Genomic DNA, 19,581 nt, shown 5'->3' on the forward strand with positions numbered 1-19,581 from the left:
GCGACTTCCTTGTCAGTTACGTGGTGTTAGTCCAATAAGTCGGACTTGGTGGAAGATGGTATTTACTTATGCTGAAAAAGCCGAAATGTTAATGGTGTATGGAGAATGTAGGAAGAATGTTGTTAGAGCTTTTGCTCTGTACGCAGAACAATATCCCAATAGACGTCACCCATTGCGCTAAGTATTTGTGAAACTCTTCAACCAATTACGTGAAACTGGAAGTGTAACACCTAGAAAACGTAACAGACAAAAACGAGTGACTGGAGAAGAGGATGAAGTTAATGTTCTTGCTGCTGTTGCTGTATATCCGTCCGTTAGATCCCATACAATCGCATTAGGAAGTGGCATGAGTTACGGAAGTGTACTACGCGATCTCCACCGTCATAAGTTCCACCCGTGTCATGTCACTCTCAATAAGGAACTGCATAAAAACGAATTCGAGAATCGTATTAACATTTGTACATGAGCATTACGACAAGATACACCACATTTATCATGTATGATGTTTAGTGATGAAGCCACATTTGCAAATCATGGCCAAGTATACCTACGAAGCATGCACTATTCGTCCATAAGCAATCTGCATTGGCTTCTTCAGGTGGAACATCAGCGTCCATTTAGTTTAAATGGGTGGTGTGGAATAGTGAACTATTTGCTCATAGGCCATTTGTTCATGGCAGGAACACTAAATTCTCAAGTGTATCTCAACCTCCTAACAGACCAACTTCCAGAGATGTTAGAAGACGTTCCACTGCAGACTAGGAGGAACATGTGGTATGAGCATGATGGCCTTTCAGCGCATAATGCACGACGTACTACAGCTTGTCTTCACCGATTGTTTGGAAATCATTTGTTGGACGAAGGGGACCTGAACCTTGGCCGGTCTGTTCACCATATTTGACCCCTTTACATATTTTTCTGCGGTAAGCTAAAAGAGACTGTTCACAAGGACATGCCGACTACATCAGATGACATGAAACGACGTATTACTTCTGCCTGCGCTGAAATTTCTGATGAAATGCTAGAACGTCTGCAACAATCTTTACCTGCAGACGGGAAGCTTGTATTGAAGCTGGTGGGCGTTACTTTGAACACAACCATTGAAGACAAATTCTCTTTCTTCTTCAGAATCCAACGAATTTATTTATTCACTTTTTTCCTTACGTTAGTGCTGACACATGTTGCAGAAAACTGCCGGTCTGTACAAATTTCGTGCCTCCCTGATGGTGTAGTCGTAGCGTCGTCGCCTTGTAATCAAGGGGTCCCGGTTCGATACCCTTTGGGGACACATAGTGGTTCGGATCCTACTTTAAAGTGGAGGTTCAGTACCGATTAGCATTGATGTGCATAAAGTGGACTTAAAACACCAAATTAATCAATGTACAATTTTAATCTACGATAGTTCGGAAACTCTTTGTACTAGAATCCTGAAAGAAACACCATTGACATTCTAATTTACTCTAGTTTTATTTTGTTTCTGTGATAAGGCATTGTTCCATTTCAAAATATGTAACTTTCTAAAATAAATACACATTCTAATAATTATAAAAACCTGTGTATGGTCTACAATTATGAGCCCTTGGTTACACTCCATTTCTGTGAAAACATCACATCAATAGCACTTTCGATTTCTGAAATATTTCGGGTGCAAATCTTAGGTGATTCACCCGGTATAGATTTTCTTGGTCAAGTGTATTAATAATTTTCTGATAATTAACAAACTTGAGACTTGCGAGTGACTGGTCTGTCCAGTACTGTAAAACCAGAGGTTGTAAACCGATACAGGGCAGTAAGTTCAAAGTAATGGTAAACAGTAACGTCTAAATTTGAACTAACTACGTAAAAACTAAAATCGATTGCATCCTACAGTAAATGTCACGAGCCGGAAATAAAATTCTGTGTATTTAAAAATGCTAACAATCACCGGGTGACGAGAGCTCGCCACGAGAGTCTTGATCGAGCGAGCGAGGCGCAAAGTGTGTTGCGATTGATAGTATTAAGTCAATGCGTCTAGAAGGTTTGGACGAACACAGTAAGGACACCATCGATGGACCTACACAGTGCCACGTCGTGACTCAACCGAGGAACCACGAAGGGCATCTGGTACAGTGGTGACACTTTAGGTTTATCATTATGAGTGTTACTGGCTTCTGCGTGATCTTCCCCCCTCACTTGTGCGAAATCTATTAAATATTGGTAACCCATGATCCTAATTTAATCCATTCCATACACTTATCCTCTTGCAGCAAACCACTTTAAGCCGGCGAACTGTCTACACGTGCCATGGTGGAGGTGCGGGACAAATACTTGGACATTTCAATATCCAGAACGATGATAAGGTATGATTATGTGCAGGATACGTTAGTAGGCGGCGGAATGGAGAGCGGGCAAAAGGGAAAAAAAGTTTCCGAGAGGCAGGATGTGAATAGAATAAAAAAAGTTGTGTTCTCGGAGGAGGTGGAGTTTCATAGTATACCGGGAAACGAGGAGGACCGACGAGGCACGTGGGCGTTGGATGCCTTGCGCGAGAGAATGCGCAGAGAATATTAGGGAATTGGAGGAGGTGTAGGTAGGTATATAAGAAGTTTTGCCGTGTTTCACTTACACAGTTCGGCAGACTGTAAACTATCAGGTAGTAATCATCTGCGACCTTGCTGACACTTGTTCCTGGACACCCTTGCTGACACTTGTTCCTGGACGAGCTAGGTATAAAATCTGTATTCCGAGGTGAGTACTATGGGTTTTGTATCCTGGATGCTGTCATTTGTCGGTGGGATGATTGGAAAGTCATCTCCACCTGAACCTGTAACTGATGGTAGTCCGCTACCTACTTCTCAATGTTCACCAGAGCCGCCGATGCGTTCAGGTGTGAGTACGGAAGAGAATACGGATGTGCCGAGCTGGATTAGTAAAGAAGAATGTCGTAAATCTTGGGAAGAAAGGAATGCGGCACATCATGCATACGAGAAAGTAAAAAAACACCGTAAGCGAAACTGTATCGACGGTGCTGGTGAACCTTTAAGAAAAAGGAAGCAGTCTGTGTTCAATAATCTAACGTGCAATCCTTTATATGGGTATACGGAACGTCCTCCAGGTGAGACCATGTGTCTGGCATATCATGTTACGGTTTCTGGTCGAGGAAAAGTGAAGTCTGGTAAACCAGAGAAGGCTGTAAATAACGGTTCAAAATTATTAATTTTCGATGCTCCTGTGAGGTACAGGGAGACCCTTTTGGTTACTTTTTATAATAAAGATTTACCATCGGAAACGTATATGGAAATGGAAAGTAACGGTTTTCCGATCAATATGTATTTTTGCAAGAACCGTAGACATGGATTATGCGAGACACATTTTATTTACAAAAGAGCGCCGGTATATTGCCACCTACCATACGGTGTGTGGTCAAACCGTGTTGTAGATGAGATAGCTGCTCACGGGTACAATGCAGGACCTTTCGCCGTATTGTCAGGAATTTCGTCATTTGACTGTATATGCCAAGAGAACGAATCGGAATTATATTCGGAACATGTAAATATAGATTATCTACATGTTCCTCCAAAATGTGAGGTAAGAAAATATATGATGATGGCGGATGAGAGACTAAATCGTGTTGTTTCAGGAATCGAATAGGTTCGATATGAGAATTTGGAAGAATTGTTAAATGACGAAATTCCGCGTCTCTATCGGGTAGGATGCCACAGGCTGTACATGATGGTAGATTACTGCGATGTTTCGACGTTGATGCAGATGTTTCGAAAACATTATCGAGAGTCTGTGTTGACGTTGAACGAAATTTTTAAATGGTTCAAGAGTGGCATAGGTTTGTAAGACCCGACAGGATGTGATGGGGGTGAAAGGTCGTGTTCTGCACCCTGAGGAACTATCAGAGTACAGTGTTAATCCTGTAAGAAGGAGTGACCTAAGCAGAAAATATGATTTTCTTTCTAGCATCTTCAAGGTTGAAGATAAATTCAGTCGAAGTTTGAGTCCTCCGACACGTCGATTTCCGACCATCATAGAGGAGACGGATACTTCCGAAGCTGAAGAAAACTAGAGCGGTCTAAGGTAAGAAGAAAAAATATTACCTGTATTCTGTACGTGTTATTTGCTTTATTCAGGAGAACGTGGGCGTCAAAAATCATCGTCGTCGTCATCCTCTACCACATCCATCACAGATGGAGAAGAAGGCGGTGCCTCCTCCTCCTTCTCCTGCTGAGGGATTTGTGGAGGAGACGGAACAGGCACTACCTCTTGGCCAGGAGGCGCAGGGCCAGCAACGTTGTTGTGCGGAGCGGCTCCAGGGATAGGAATGCCTGCCCCAGCAAGACTATTTCGTGCTGGAAAAGGTGCCGGGGCAGGTCGCCGATTAGACGAGCACCGGATCAAGAGTTGCGTGGTGAACTCTGAAAAATAGTAATAACAGCGATTAAAAAATGACATATTATGTATTGAGATGTTTCTTGAACGACGAAGTCTGAAAAAAATAGTCTGTTAATAAATTATGAAATGGGAAAAATATGAAAATAGATACCTGTTCCAATGCTCGTCGATCTGCTCGGCAGTTCTTCTCCTATCCTGGAGCATCTCCGCACGGAATAGCTCGCCCACCTGAAACAGTTCGCGAAAAAGGTCCGCGACCGCTTCAGCAGCAGCGACTATTCTGTTACTCTGCTGAGTAACAAACTCGTGCTGGCGCCTGCTAATTTCCTCTTGGTTTTCGAGGTGTCGCAGCATGGTGGCACGTATGTCTGCGACGGCCTGTTCCATTTCGGTTCTGGTGACATACCTCAGATAATTTCGGATGAAATTCATCCACTGTTGCTGAAAATAAAGATGTTTCGATGTAAATTGTATAATACTGACGTGTGCATAAAATAACAGTTTTTCTTTTATTTTCAGATGGCATTGTTACCTTTTGATTTCGACCATTGGTATGCTAACCTTAAAAACGAGAATCAGAAGGGAGAAAGAAGAAACCTATGGAATAAGAACCAAGCTAAGCAAGCGGAGAAACATATTGCGTGTTACGTAGACTTTTGCGAAGAAAACAACTTAGCGGAAGATCTGTTAAAAAATCTGGAAGAAGTGTGCCAGGATATGGAAGTGAGAATCGATAATCTGATAAAAATGTTTTCATGTATAATCGGGAAAAAAGAAAAATCTGCGGTATTCGGGGATTTCGTGGAAAATATAAAACGTGGGCAGTATGTACCTTCCCATCTATCTCTTCGAGTGTGCTTTGAATTGATGGAGTTATTTAAAGGTGTCAGAGAGCAGAAAGAAGAGGAGAAAATAGGGGAAGAGGAGAAAGGAATGGAGAAGAGAATGGTGGAGCTTTTGAAAAAGAGAAAATTGAACAGCTAGAACTAACAGTACTAATACACTAACAAACTGTTCAATTTTCTGCGGTTGCATTCGAAGAGATAGATGGGAAGTTTATTGATTTGTTGCAATACAATTAATCACCTGTAGAGTTTCATTATGTGTAAGAATTTCTGTGTATATATTTTGTAAACTGATGATCGGCACTATTGATTTGTTGCAACACCGATATTATATAATTACTCACCTGTTTCAGTATGTGTAAGAATTTCTGTGTATATATTTTGTAAACTGATGATCGACACCAATAAAGGTTGCGATGTATAAATATGAACTTATTATTTGACAAAATGAAATTAAAATAAGGCACTTACATCGTCCCCGTTCTCCATTCTGGTCCTTCGTTCAAAATTTCTAAGTGTGAAATGATCGTAGAGAAACACATACAGCTGCCGCTAACAATATCAGCAAAGATTCCAGTATCATATAGCCTTTCAAGATAGTAAGTTAATTGCTGAATCTGGCTAATTGGTATATCCGGTAAACTTTGATTGCAGTATCATATCAAATTGGTGTCAACACTTACGAGATAAACTGAATGCTGGCTAATTGGTATATTCGGTAAATTTGGATTGCAGTATCATATCAAGTTGGTGTCAACACTTGCGAGATAACTAATTGCTGCATGTGGTTAATTGCTTGGCAGACTCTGATAGAAAAATAATAAGGGTCTAATTAAATATACAGCTCTCTGACAGCCCGGTTGAGAAGTGTTGAGATAAACTGTTCTAATATAAGGTTCCTTCTTTCTGTTTCTGAATGTAATGTTATGAACCAGTGTTGTAATATCGGTAGGAAAAGTCTACAAATATGGATGTTATTAGTTGAGGCAGGTGTCTCCCATAATAAAGATGTATTTCATAATATCGGTTATATATGTTTTATAATGGGGGTATTGATTTGGTGTTTTAAGTCCACTTTATGCACAGTAAGGCTAATCGGGACCAGACCTACAGTTTTAATGTGTGATCCGAACTTCTATAAGCTTTCACAGGGAATATATAAGTTTAACATATATATATATATAATATATAATTCTTTGAATTTGAACTCGACCCTTGACCTTGACCTCTAACCTTAACATTGATGTTTGACCTTGATATTGACATTTGACCTTGACATTGCCTTTGGCATTGACCTTGACCTGACCTTGACCCCGACCTTGACCTTGACCTTGAAAATTTCAAATTCGAATATCTCGGCTCCTAATTGAGGTAGAGGGATAATTCAAACGCTATTTTACTCAGAAAAACATGCTCTTTCAGATGAACAGGGTTTCATCCTCCGGCAATTTTCTATTTTCTTTATTTCCGGTCGGAGACCTTTGACGTTACAATCAAATGAAAGGTCTTGCCGTGCAGATTCCGAATATGCAATTACTTCCGGTCTAGCTCAATTAGGGTCGGCAGGACGACAGTTTAAATTTTATTTCCGGTCGTAGATCTTTGATGTTACATTAGTAGATAGTTAATATGCCTTCCACTGCAACCCTGATTTTTTGACCTCTAAGAAAATCGCACCAAAACCTCAAAAACTCACTTTCTCTCCACGTTCCGCGCCTCATTTATTGCGCTGACGATGTTTCACAGCGCAGAAAAGCCGGTACGAGAAAATACACTTTCTCATCCTTGAAGTACGAATGCGCCTTATCGTAATTTTCCAAGTCCGGGGACCATGTTTATATATCGTGACCTTTGTAAACCTCTCGGGAACGATGTGATCTTTCTGCCACACACGCGCGCGCTCGTGCCTCTCATTATTTCTGTATTGTGACGCAAGCAAACAAACAAATAATAATAATTGTTTTTTTAGGATCCCTGGCCCCTATAACCCCGCCAGGGTGCGTGGTGCCCAACCAAAAAAAGGTTCTAACGGCTGCGATTAGATAACCACACTTCTGTAGAGTTTCACGTGTTTTTTTCCCTCAAAACTTCCATGAAACTCTACAGAGGACCTCCGTAATGCATGCAACGTGTACTAACGACTCTAATGTTATTTGATGTTGTATTTTTTTGATATAGTTTTATTTGTGAGATAGATAAAAATTATGTTTATTATAATATTTTCTTGATGAAGATGGAGAATGTGTGTGTATGTGTGTTTCTCTCCACGTTCCGCGCCTCATTTATTGCGCTGACGAAGTTTCATGCTTTTTTTTCAAGTGTGTATGTGTATGTGTTTTGATGTTCGACAGCATCTGAAACGATAAAGTAAAAAAAAAGAATTGTATTGTTAATTTTCTCATGTAAAAAAACAACAACAAATTTTGTGCAAATTCTGATTCTCTCGTGCTATAGTGCAAAAAACTGATGAAAAAAAGACATTGTAACTGATAAACTGGTGAAATTGATATTGTAACTGATAACTGGTGAAATTCGTATTGTGCATATTATCATTGTGCTAGTACAAATTCTTATTGTAACTGATTGTGCAAAACTTCTTATCTACGTTGTGCATGAAAAAAATGTTAAACTTGCTAAAACTGTTCCGTGACCCTCTCGTTCTTCACGTCATGGATGAAGGACTTCTCGGCGACCAGGATGACGCTCCACTCTATGAAAAACAAATAGATAATCCTGTGCGAAGCTCCCAAAGCGTTCGCGCAATTTTTGATGCTTGCGTGGATAGCTACGCTCGGTCGAACGAATCTTTCAACCCCGATACAGAAATTGTGTTCCATCGCTCAACGCAACGTCTTCATCACCACCCAACGCTTCAACGATCCGGATTTTCTGCGAAGCGTTCGAGAAGAGAGCGAACAAATTCCGAAATATCAAATGTCGCTCGAGAGTGGGAGGGAAAAATTGAAATCGATTTTCGATTCGGTGAGAGCGACCCAGACGTTGACAATTCAGGGGCTTGCACGGCAAGAACCCAAAATGCAGTTGTTTGCCCGCAACGTTCGAAGCGTTTTGCAACCGTTTCCGAAACTATCGTTATTAAACGACACAACTTTGGAGGCGATATGCGGTGATGCGGAAATCGAACGTTCGTGGCTTCGAAACATTACTCGCTTTTTCTGCTCCGCACCTGCATACTGGAACGATTCGCAGTTTCGCTCGCAAGCTTTGTCTTTCTTGCAGGCGTGTGCTCGATTGGAGAATAATGTTATTTTTTCGAGGGAACTAAAATCGCAAGAAGTAATCGTTTCGCCCGCATCGCCCTTCGTGACCATGCTACCCGCCTCCGCAGACGACCCCGCCTCCGCAAACCCGCTACAACAACGGCAACTCCCCGAGCCTATTCAGCTCGCATCCTCTTCCACCCGAAGCGAATCTATTTTTTCCGCCTCCACGGTCATGAACGAAGAATCCACATCCCCGATAACGATCGAATCAGAGGAGGCGGCGGCGAGCACATCAGCTGTGGAAGATTACATATCCACATTATGCTCGACCAAAAAAGCTGCATTGCTGCATGTCGAATTTTCTAACCTTTTCGCGTATTGGTACCACGAATTATTTTTATGGAATCAAAAACACGAAACCGGTGGACGCTTCGTTTCAAACGTGGTTGAGTTTCGTGCTGGTTCTCGCAGAGCGGGGCCACCCGTTTCACGCAATTAGTGTTTGGCCGAACCTTTGGGATCGAAACAAAAACGCTCGTCAACTTGCTGTTTTGGATTTTAAACCACACCACCCTGACGGGCGTAGAAGAGGCCGAGAAAATGATCGAATACCATGACAACATGCATAGGTGGAACTGTCAACGGGGTACTTACCCGTTCATTGCCATTTGTCCCCCAGGACATTGTGCGCATAAAAAAAAGTATTTTGTTGAAAAAAATGTATAGCATTGTTCGTTGTACCAGGGCAACACACACACACACACATGCATAAGTGAATCGGTCAACGGGGTTCATTGCTAGGACATTTTGCTTATTGTGTTTTAACCAGGAGGTCGCGTGGGTGGGGTTCCTATATAACGTACCAGTTTCCTCCTTTTGTACATCATTATCATAGTGAACGTCAATCATTGCAGTTCAGTGTCCTTATTTTGTTTGTCTGGCAGTATACATATATATCATCGTGGAAGTTCAGTGAGCTACAAGTTTTTTTTTTAAGTCTGTCTCTCTCTTAAAAGGTAAGTTTTTTTCAAGTGTGTTTTATTTTTTCATGATATATATTTATTTTGTTTTGCGTCTGACACACACACATATTCAGAGGAGTCATCAAAATTGACACACACCTCCTACAACAGTGCACACACTGTTCGCGTCTAAAATATATATATATACACTTGTGGAAGGAAAATGTCTAGCACTTTTTTATCTATTTCTTTTCCTTCTGTTTCAGTGCGCTTTCCCCTAGCACCACCAACCCCAAAAAATTTCGCGTATATAAATAACAGAGTATATATATACAGAGGAAATGGAATCGCAAGCAGGACCCTCCGGTCTTTGCGGGAAAATAGCATGTCGCAACTGTGGGAAGTTGATTTCTAAATCGAACATCTCGAAGCATTTGAAATAATGTCGTCTACCTGAACATGATGTCCCCCCGACAAAGAAATCTCGCATTGATGCGCATGAAGGCGGTGCTTTGAAGAAAAGTGCACGCATCATGACGTATAATTGTGAGGAAAAGTGTGACTCGAACACCTTCCTCGACAATGTGAAATCTCTGGTAGTTGATAAATTACGGGATTGCCTCATTAATGTTGCAGTTAAAATTCATCTCGTCTTGACCCTGCTGTATGAGAAAGTTGTCTCGTCCGACAAGCACTTTCAGCTTTTACGTAGGGTGCGAAGGCTTACATGAGGGCAATCACGACGATCTTGACGAGATACTGACAGGGCTATTTGAGCGTCTGTCAGAAAAACAAGAAGATTTTGAAGCTCGTGGAAGTGGATGGAGTCTTTGCGGTCGCAGCCACATGTTACAGCTTCGAGTGTGCAACTTCAAACCCTTACGCAGCGCACAAAAAAAATGTTGCACCAGACATTAAAAAAAAATGCAGTGTTAAACATAGAAAGTAAAGATCAGAAGAGTTTCTTATGGTCTGTAATCGCCGCATTACACCCCTCTAATAATGATAACCCCGAACGTCTGTCTAATTATACCCGACACGAGCGGAAATTCAAGAATGTAATGAAAGGAATTTCCTATCCTGTGGACCTGAACAACATAGATCATTTTATAAAAAACTATAGAGAGGAAAAAAGAAAAGATGTTGATATTTCTGTTTTCGGGGTTGACGATTGCGGCAACATTTGTGTCTTAAGACCTGCGAGAAGCTTAATAATGTAATTTGACTCTTGCTTGTAGATGGCCCTTACAGTTTGATTCGAAATTTTTCTCGCCTAGTCGGAAGACAGATCAGCAAGGATCACGATAAGATTGAAATTTGCGATCGGTGTTTGAGAATTTTTCGCATGGGAAAGAAGATGAAAGAACATCACAAGTGTTTTGGCTCCGTGAATGCAGAACTCGAAGATGTCATGCCGGAACCCGGAACCAAGATGAAATTTCAGAAACACCAGGCTCTTCTCCACCATCCCGTTGTCCTTTATGCCGACTTTGAAAGCTTCGAAGTTCCCATGACGTCTTGCAACCCTGATCCCTCTACCTCAAGCACAATACAAATTTTTCACCACGAACTTTGCAGTTTCTCCATTTACAGAGAAACATTAAATGATGTCATCTTGTATTGCGGACCCGATGCGGCAAAAAAAAATTTAGAAGATAGCGGAAGGCGCAAGAGAACTTGCACCCAGCCAGAAAGGTCCTTACGTTTCTCCACCTCCTCTCACAACGGAACAACAACGGAGACATGACACGGCAACAAGATGCGCGGAGTGTAACCAGGCTTTCACCCCCGAAAATCACAAGGTCGTACACCATAACCATCAGAATGGATTATTCCTGAACACCATCTGTAATTCCTGCAATCTTAAAATTAAGGAGTCGCATTTTGTTGCTGTGTATCTGCATTACACGGAAAAATATGATACGCATCTGTTCATCAAAGAGTTGTACAATATCACGACTCGAATCAGCATCATCCCTAGAACGAGCGAGAAGTATATTGCAGTAAGAGTGTGTATCCCTCTCGAAGAAGGAGGAACTGTGGAAGTTAGAATCCTGGACTCTTACAATTTCCTGTCCTCCAGCCTCGCAACCCTTGCAACTCAACTTGGCGACGAAGATCTTGTGGCCACCAAGCAAATGTTTTCGGGGGATGAGAATTTGAATCTGTTGCGTCGCAAGGGCGTCTAACCCTACCAGTACGTCAATGATTTCAACAAATTTGACGAGACAGAACTTCCACCCCGGGAGGCATTTTATTCTCATCTCACGGAGGACGTCTGTTCCGAAGAGGACTACGAACACGCTCGTAGTGTGTGGACGGCTTTCAATTGCCAAACTTTTCGCCACTATCACGATCTGTATCTTAAATTAGACGTGACACTTCTCATGGACATTTTCGAGTCGTTTCGCAAGAGATGCATCGCGATCTACAAGTTGGATCCTGCGTATTTCTTCACGACGCCGGGATTGACTTGGGAATCTATGATGAAATACACCAACGTGGAAAAGGGGCTCATCGCAGAGAAAGAACAGTATGCTTTCATGGAGAGTGCGATACGCGGTGGTATTGTCCAATGTCCCCGACGCCATGCTCTCGCAAACAATCCTCATACGCCTGGTTGCGATGCATCGAAGCCCAACACCTGCATTGTCAACTGGGATGTCAACAACTTGTACGGCCATTCCATGTCCCAGTGTATTCCCATCAGCGACTACGAATGGATGAACGAAGAGGAACTCTCCTCCGAGGATTTTCTCAACTGGACCGAAAATAACGAATGGGGCTGTTTCTTGGAAGTGGATCTCGATTATCCCGAAACGCTTCACGAGAAACATCACGGATTGGCCCTGGCCCCTACCAAAGAGAAGCCACCTGGAGGAGGATCGGAGCCAAAACTGATACTAAGCGTGTAGAACAAAAGGAATTACGTTCTGCTCTACCGGCTCCTCCAATTTTACGTGAGTCACGGCTTGCAGCTGAAGAAAGTACATAGAGGATTAAAGTTCCGACAGAGCAAGTGGCTCGAACCCTACATAGCCGAGAACACACAACGCAGAGCGCAATCAACATCCCCTGCAGACAAGGATCTGTACAAACTATTCAACAACGCCATCTACGGCAAGACGATGGAGAACGCAACGTTGGTCACGGACGAAAAGAAATTCGAGAAGATTGTCGCGTCCCCCCTACTTCAAAAACTTCACCATTTTCGACGAGAATCTGATATTCGTCGAGAAGAACAAGAAGCAAGTGATGCTCAACAAGCCGATTGCCATAGGTGCCACCGTCCTTGAACTCTCTAAATTGCACATGTACCGATCCTACTACGATCAGTTTCAATCCTTTTATGGAGATAACATTGAAATATGTTACATTGACACGGATAGCTTCGTTTCTATAATCCAAACACCAAGCCTCGAACATGATCTGAATTCGATGAAGCATTTTTTTGATTTTAGCAACTTACCATAAGGCCATCACTTGCATTCGACAGAAAATAAAATGACGATTGGAAAATACAAAGATGAAGTTGGCGGGAAGTACATCAGCGAATTTGCGGGGCTTCGTGCCAAAATGTATTGCGTCAATACTGAAGAAAAATAGATCAGGAAAGCGAAGGGTGTGGGAAAAACAAGCACTGGTAAATTCACCATGGAAGACTACAAAGAATGCCTGTTTCAAGGTAAAAGAAAACTCAGCACCTATCATCGAATTGCGAATAAATTACACGAACTGTACACGACGCGCGTAACCAAGGTAGCATTGGATGAGAGAGACAACAAGTTACGTGTTCTTGACTGTCAAATCCACACAAGATAGTGGGGCAGTGTCAATGGAAGCGACAAATGTGACGTGTGCCCCACTCTAACCGCATAGCCATGAAGTTCGCTGTTTTTGCCTTCTCCAAAAACATACAGAGGAAAAGAGGAAGCCCTCAGGCGATGAAAAGTTGGAAGTCGTTATTATGTCCTTACGCTCGCTCTAAACGAGGCTCATTAAATTCAACTCTTACTTTTTTTTCCTTCATCGTGATCTAATGACATAATTACATGTTCGAGTCTTTTCGAATTGCATCGCTGTAGATAAAATCTTCTCTTTTTTTATTCGATCTACAAGGGGCACACCATAGAAATTTAATTTAAATAACTACCAAGGGACAATGAATCTTTTTGGTTTCCGAAAACAGATCATCATGGAGACTGTACACCGCACGACAGATCTACCTTCCGTGTTAACTAAACTCAACGGCCTGTTGATCGTTCATCTCAATAGCATTTGGACAAAATGGGATGACGACGTGGGCAAGATTTTGTATGTCTTCAATAACAATTTACATATTTAAGAAATTCCGATCGACGGGAAACTTCGTATCACCGTGAATCCGGAGAACGAAGGGCGAGAAATCAAAATTTCTAGCGGCAAAAACATTTTTCGAATGAAGCACGACAAGGTACTTTCTAACATGGTGTACGATGTTTCTGCAGGAGATTGTTTATACGTGGAACTCCTCGGAGATTAAGACAAACGCATTCCTCTCTTCGTAGAATTACGAATCACCTATCCTATTATAAATAACCATAATGCCTAACAACATTTTCGGCCACACCAAGCGTGTAGACCACGCAGAAGAAATTCTCATGCTGGATATTCGAGTTAAAAAGTTGAGGAGCGATTTGATCGCTTTGCAGGAGACCTTAAACAAAAGTTTACAATCGGAAATCGCTACGCTCCAAACGCAATGTCTCGATCCTATTCTGAAAATCGATTCCGAACTGAAAACACTCATAAAAATTATGTTGATGTACCTTCTTACGACAACGTTCAAAATATACAGTTGAGCGTGGATTCGCTTCAAAATGATTTGACCAAATTGCAGCAATTTCAATCGAAAGATTTGGAAAAATTGAAACTCGAAATCGAAGAACGAACTTCCGCAATTGAAAAGAATTTCTCTGAACTTCAAACCGTCGTGAATGATATCGATGTAGAACGCTTGCATGTCGTCGTTTCTAAATTACAAGAAGAATTCACCAGCACCTTGGAAGAAATTAAATCCAAGTTACAGACTTTGGAAGATACCATGACGAACCTACCATCGTAAGACGAACTGCAGGTCATCAGTAAAAGCGTTGCGAACATAAAATTTCAATTGGAGGCATTTCAAGATTTCGAACACATTCAAACCACCATCGCTACGCTTCAGGCGTCTTTGGAGTTGATCAACGAAGAAATTAAAAATATTCACGTTGAAGCAAGTGCGTTGACGAGTATTCAAGACACGTTAAGCACGGTTCAGCAGAAGATCGAATATTTAGAAAATTTGAAACATACAGGGTGACGTGGAATCGTTACAGACGAGCGTACCTTCGAAGGAAGATTTGGAAAAATTGAAAACGGCGGTGACGGCATTATCCGATTCGAGTGACATCAAAAGTTCATTGAGCGATCTCGAAAGTACGGTGGCCAATCTCCCCACCTCCAAAGAATTACACGCTTTGAAAAGGAACATATCTCGAATGCTGAAACGACTAGAAACAGAAACGGCAAACGTGGAACAGATTCGAGATGAAATCACTTCGCTGGTGTCGACCTTGCCCACTTCGCAGAGCGTCACGGATTTTCACACGCAGTTTACAGAGATGCGAAGCATCGTGAACGATCTTACCGAGAAAAGTTCGAAATTGAATCAAGTTGAGAACCTTCAGAACATTGTCATCAACATCAGAGATAAGTTGGAGTGCTGGAATCCACGCAGGAATCGACGCTGGCCTCCTTAGGTGCAAAGTTGCAAGAACTGAACGAAAACTACAAGCAGTTGAACGTGGAAGTGAAAATCAAACCATCATTTTCTGCCGTAACGGATACCATAGTCGAGCATTTGTTGCCCATTGAAAATAAACTTGGACACGTTCACAGTAATTTGCTCAGCGTCGATACTAAAATCGCCAGATTGTTCACCTTGCAAGCCATCGAAATCAACAGCGTACCCAATCAACAGAGAATCTCCACGTTCATCGAAGGTAACAAACTGTACATGTTACATCCTTATCATCCGTATTACAAGTTTTGCCTCGATGGCACGATTCAGATAAACGAATTTTCGTACTGGTCTCACGGCAGAAAAGCTAGCGTCCCCACCATGACGTTGATATCGAATCGTGGAGTCCAGAAAGCAGGAAACATTCCTCTGGCACGTTGGAACGAAACGCGCAACATATATGAAATACACGAAGACGAAGATCTTACCGTTTTCGACGTGAGTGCCGGCGATAAGCTGATCATTCAAAACACGAGTGAGGTGCCACCCTCTTTGAATCCCATCACGCTGGTGCTTCTCTTCAAACGTAATCTCTAAAAATAATGTCTAGGCAAGTCATCGTCAAAGAATTGCATAAACCTGCACGCCGCAACTACGAACGTTTAGCGGTGGTAACCAAGGGCATCGATGACCTCTGGGAAAGTGACCTCGTGGAGATGAGTAGCGGCAATCTAAAAAATGTACATAAATTTAACAAGGGCAACAAGTACCTCCTCACCGTCATAGACACATTTTCGAAATTCGCATGGGCAGTACCTTTGAAAGCCAAAACGGGAACATGCGTCACGGAAGCATTCAAATTAATTTTTCGCGAAAGCGGTAGACGACCTCGGTTTCTGCACACGGACAACGGGAAGGAATTCTACAATGCCACGTTCAGGCAGTTTATTCAGAAACACAACGTTCAACATTACTCGACCTTCAGTGACGTCAAAGCCAGCATTGTGGAAAGATTCAATCAGACTCTGAAATCGCGCATGTGGTCTCGCTTTACGCTTCAGGGAAGCTACAAGTGGGTCACCATTCTTCCGGAACTCGTTAACGACTATAATCACACATTGCACAGAACGATAGGCATGAAGGAAGTGATTCTATGAGTACGTGGAATGTTGTGAAACGTTTACCTGATTCGGAATGTCAAACGAAAAAAAGGAACGGCGAATTGCTCCCCGATAGCATACGATGTCTGATCGTAGGACCTTCATGGTGCGGTAAGACGACACTGCTCATTGATAATTTTATCCTCGCACCCAATTGGTTAGACTGGGAAAACATACACCTCTACGTATTTTCGAAAAGTCTCGAACAACCGAATTTCCAGCAACTTATGAAACTGTACGAGGGACTGGGCATTGCAACTTTCGCATCTGAAATCATTCCACTGGACGATTGTCTCGAGAATTCCGTTGTGGTGTTCGACGACATGATCCTGGAAAATCAAAACGAGATTCGTAATTTTTTCACTCGAGGTCGTCACGAAGGATTAGATTGTTTCTACCTGGCACAAACTTTTCCCAAGGTTCCGAAACAACTGCTACGCGATAATGCTAATTTTATTTGCTTGTTTCGACAAGACCACACCAATTTAAAACACGCACATGATGATTACGTAGGGGCTGACGTGAATTACAATCTATTTTCTAAATTCTGCTCCCACTGTTGGAACCAAGGTGATTTCGGATTCGTGACCATTGACATGACTCGAAAAGCAAACCATGGAAAGTATAGGAATAAAATAAACTTTTATCTAAACGTCTCAGAGTATATTAATCACCCTGAGGCTAACAAGAGGACAATTTCAGATTTGCAACGAGACGAAAATCCAAAAAAAATAAAAATCAACGGTCGAGAATCTAAAAAATAAAATTTGAATTTTTTTTCAAACGTCTCAACCATATATAAAATAACAATTATAACAAAAAAGTGAGTGTTAGAAAAGTGGATAGTCTCAAGCGGGTGACGGCAAGAAAACTACGAGAACCGAACGTATAGGCTGAGAATTCGACGTTTCAGAAACGTTTCAACGTATATAGAAAAATGTCAAAACGTAAATTTCAAGAAGACGAAAATCTCATGTTGCGGGAATATCTAGTGAAACGCTTCAAAGGTTGGAAATCCGAGAATCGCGGATTCTACGAAGAGAGGAAACGTCAAGATCAACCTGTGATCGACGCCATCAGCGGTCTAGGTAAAGAAATTAAAAGTGTCACGGAACAAAATAAAAATTTGATCAACGAACTCGTACCACTTGCAGCTAAAAGTTAAACTGTACCCACGCCCATTTCAAGCATTCCTTCGACGCCGTTCGAACTGAAGGAAGTACCGGCACGACGTCAAGCCATAGGTAGCACGTCGTCTTCGGATAAGATCGAGTTGGGACCTTTGGCACGAGACTACCTGAGCACGGGGAAATTCGACAAGGATGAAGTGTTCCGATTGTATCCGAGCATTGAAACCAACGAAGGCGTCGTGTGGAAGATTGGGAAATCGAAAGTCACCTTCGAAGGCAACGACATTAAAGTTAATTTAGGCGAGAAGAACAGTTGGACCAGGTATCCGGGTACGGTGGGACTGTGGGAACTCGTTGCCAAAAAATATCCGAAAGATTACACCGACGAAGATTACCAGAGTTACAGGGAAATTCTAATCATGACGGATGCCATGTACCAGAATAACGATGCCTCGCAGAATAGGGTGAAATCGAGCAGCGGTGAGAAGTACAGGAATCTCATCAAACCGATATGGAACGAGGTGAAAAGTGGAAGCGGCGTCAAACGCTACAGCACGTTACCCAAAGAATTCGTTTGGGTGGACGACGTGAGGAAACTCATCGACCGATTGTTAGTGATAGCCGGTGAAGAGAATGCAGGCAATCGTAATTTCTACAACGAGAAGGTTGGCATCGTGGACATGATCAGCACGAAACTTTCCAACTTCATCGTGAACGACGACAAGGGCATAGGTTACCTGATCAAAATTATCAACACGCTGCCTACGAGATTCTGGAACGTGGCCGAAGGAAAGGGACTCGTGAACGACATCATCAACAAGTTACCTTTCGAGATGCATTTACCTGGCTACCAGTACTGCGGACCGGGTACTCGAGAAAAGATTGGAGAGAGGAGATAAGGGTGTGAATCCGTTGGACGCGGCATGCAAAGATCACGACATCGCTTACAACACTCGTACCGATCTGGATGCACGTCACGAAGCAGACAAGAAATTGGAACATGCCGCTTTCGAAAGATTCGTCAGCAGAGACGCTTCTTTGGGAGAAAAAGTTGCAGCACTGGGCACCACCATCGCCATGAGCACGAAACAAAAATTTGGATGGGGAGTGTAGAAATAAAAAATTTCTCGAACCGTGAAAAAATTTTCTTCGGTATATAAATAACACTACGTGAAAAAAAAACTCCAGTTGTGTTTGTCATCTTATAAAAAATGAGTAAACAATCACTAGACGCCCAAGCATTAAAACAAATGCTCAATTCATCAGTCGAATATGTAAAAATTCAGGAATAGGAAGTCGACAAACCTTACACGATAACTTCCGGTTCAATTGTTTCTACCCAGTATGGTCCCAAGGTGCGTCTGTTGCTCAACGGACAATACAGTCTTTTTTTACCAGATCGATACGCTATCATGTTATCCGACGACAAGCTAGCTATTTTAATCGAGAACAAAACTCGAATCGTGTACAAGGGGACAAAGGAACTTCTTGGTAAGAAAACAAAGCACGTAATAGAATTTGTGTAACGGCTGCGCGGAGTATATAAAATTACATACCATGAAAAATGACAACATGTATAACTCAACTTCCTCCCGAAGTGTTGCACAAAATATTTATATTCACGTTCAACGGGGATGTAACTAAACTCATAGTCTTGTCTAAACTAACGCCAGAATTTCGTTCACCGTGCAAAATAATTTTAATGGATCACCTCCGAGAAATAAGCGAAATGAAAAAATGTTCCGATCCCGAGACTCTCTTTCGAGTTGCATACAAAAAAATTGACGATAGGTTAGACGAGCTGCACGAGTGGAGGCAGGGGAGAAGAAGATTTACCGAAGACTGGTACGCGTCGAACATTGAAACTGTCGATCTTGTAAACCACATGATAGCATTAGGCGAAGCAAAAACTTTTTTTCTTTCCCAGAATACATATATATAAATAACACATCGCTACCTATTCTGAGTGAGACGATATAAATAACACACATCGTAAACCTAACGGGAAAAAAAGTTGTTCTCTTTCCCAGATAACATATAGCATCAAAAAAATGAAGCCCAAGGTTGTCGTGTACCAGATACCATACTCCAATCTGAAAACGCTGGGTGCCCTCGATGG

This window comes from Lepisma saccharinum, unplaced genomic scaffold (assembly GCF_977018435.1).
Source record: "Lepisma saccharinum unplaced genomic scaffold, izLepSacc3.1 HAP1_SCAFFOLD_50, whole genome shotgun sequence".
Lineage (NCBI taxonomy): Eukaryota > Metazoa > Arthropoda > Insecta > Zygentoma > Lepismatidae > Lepisma > Lepisma saccharinum.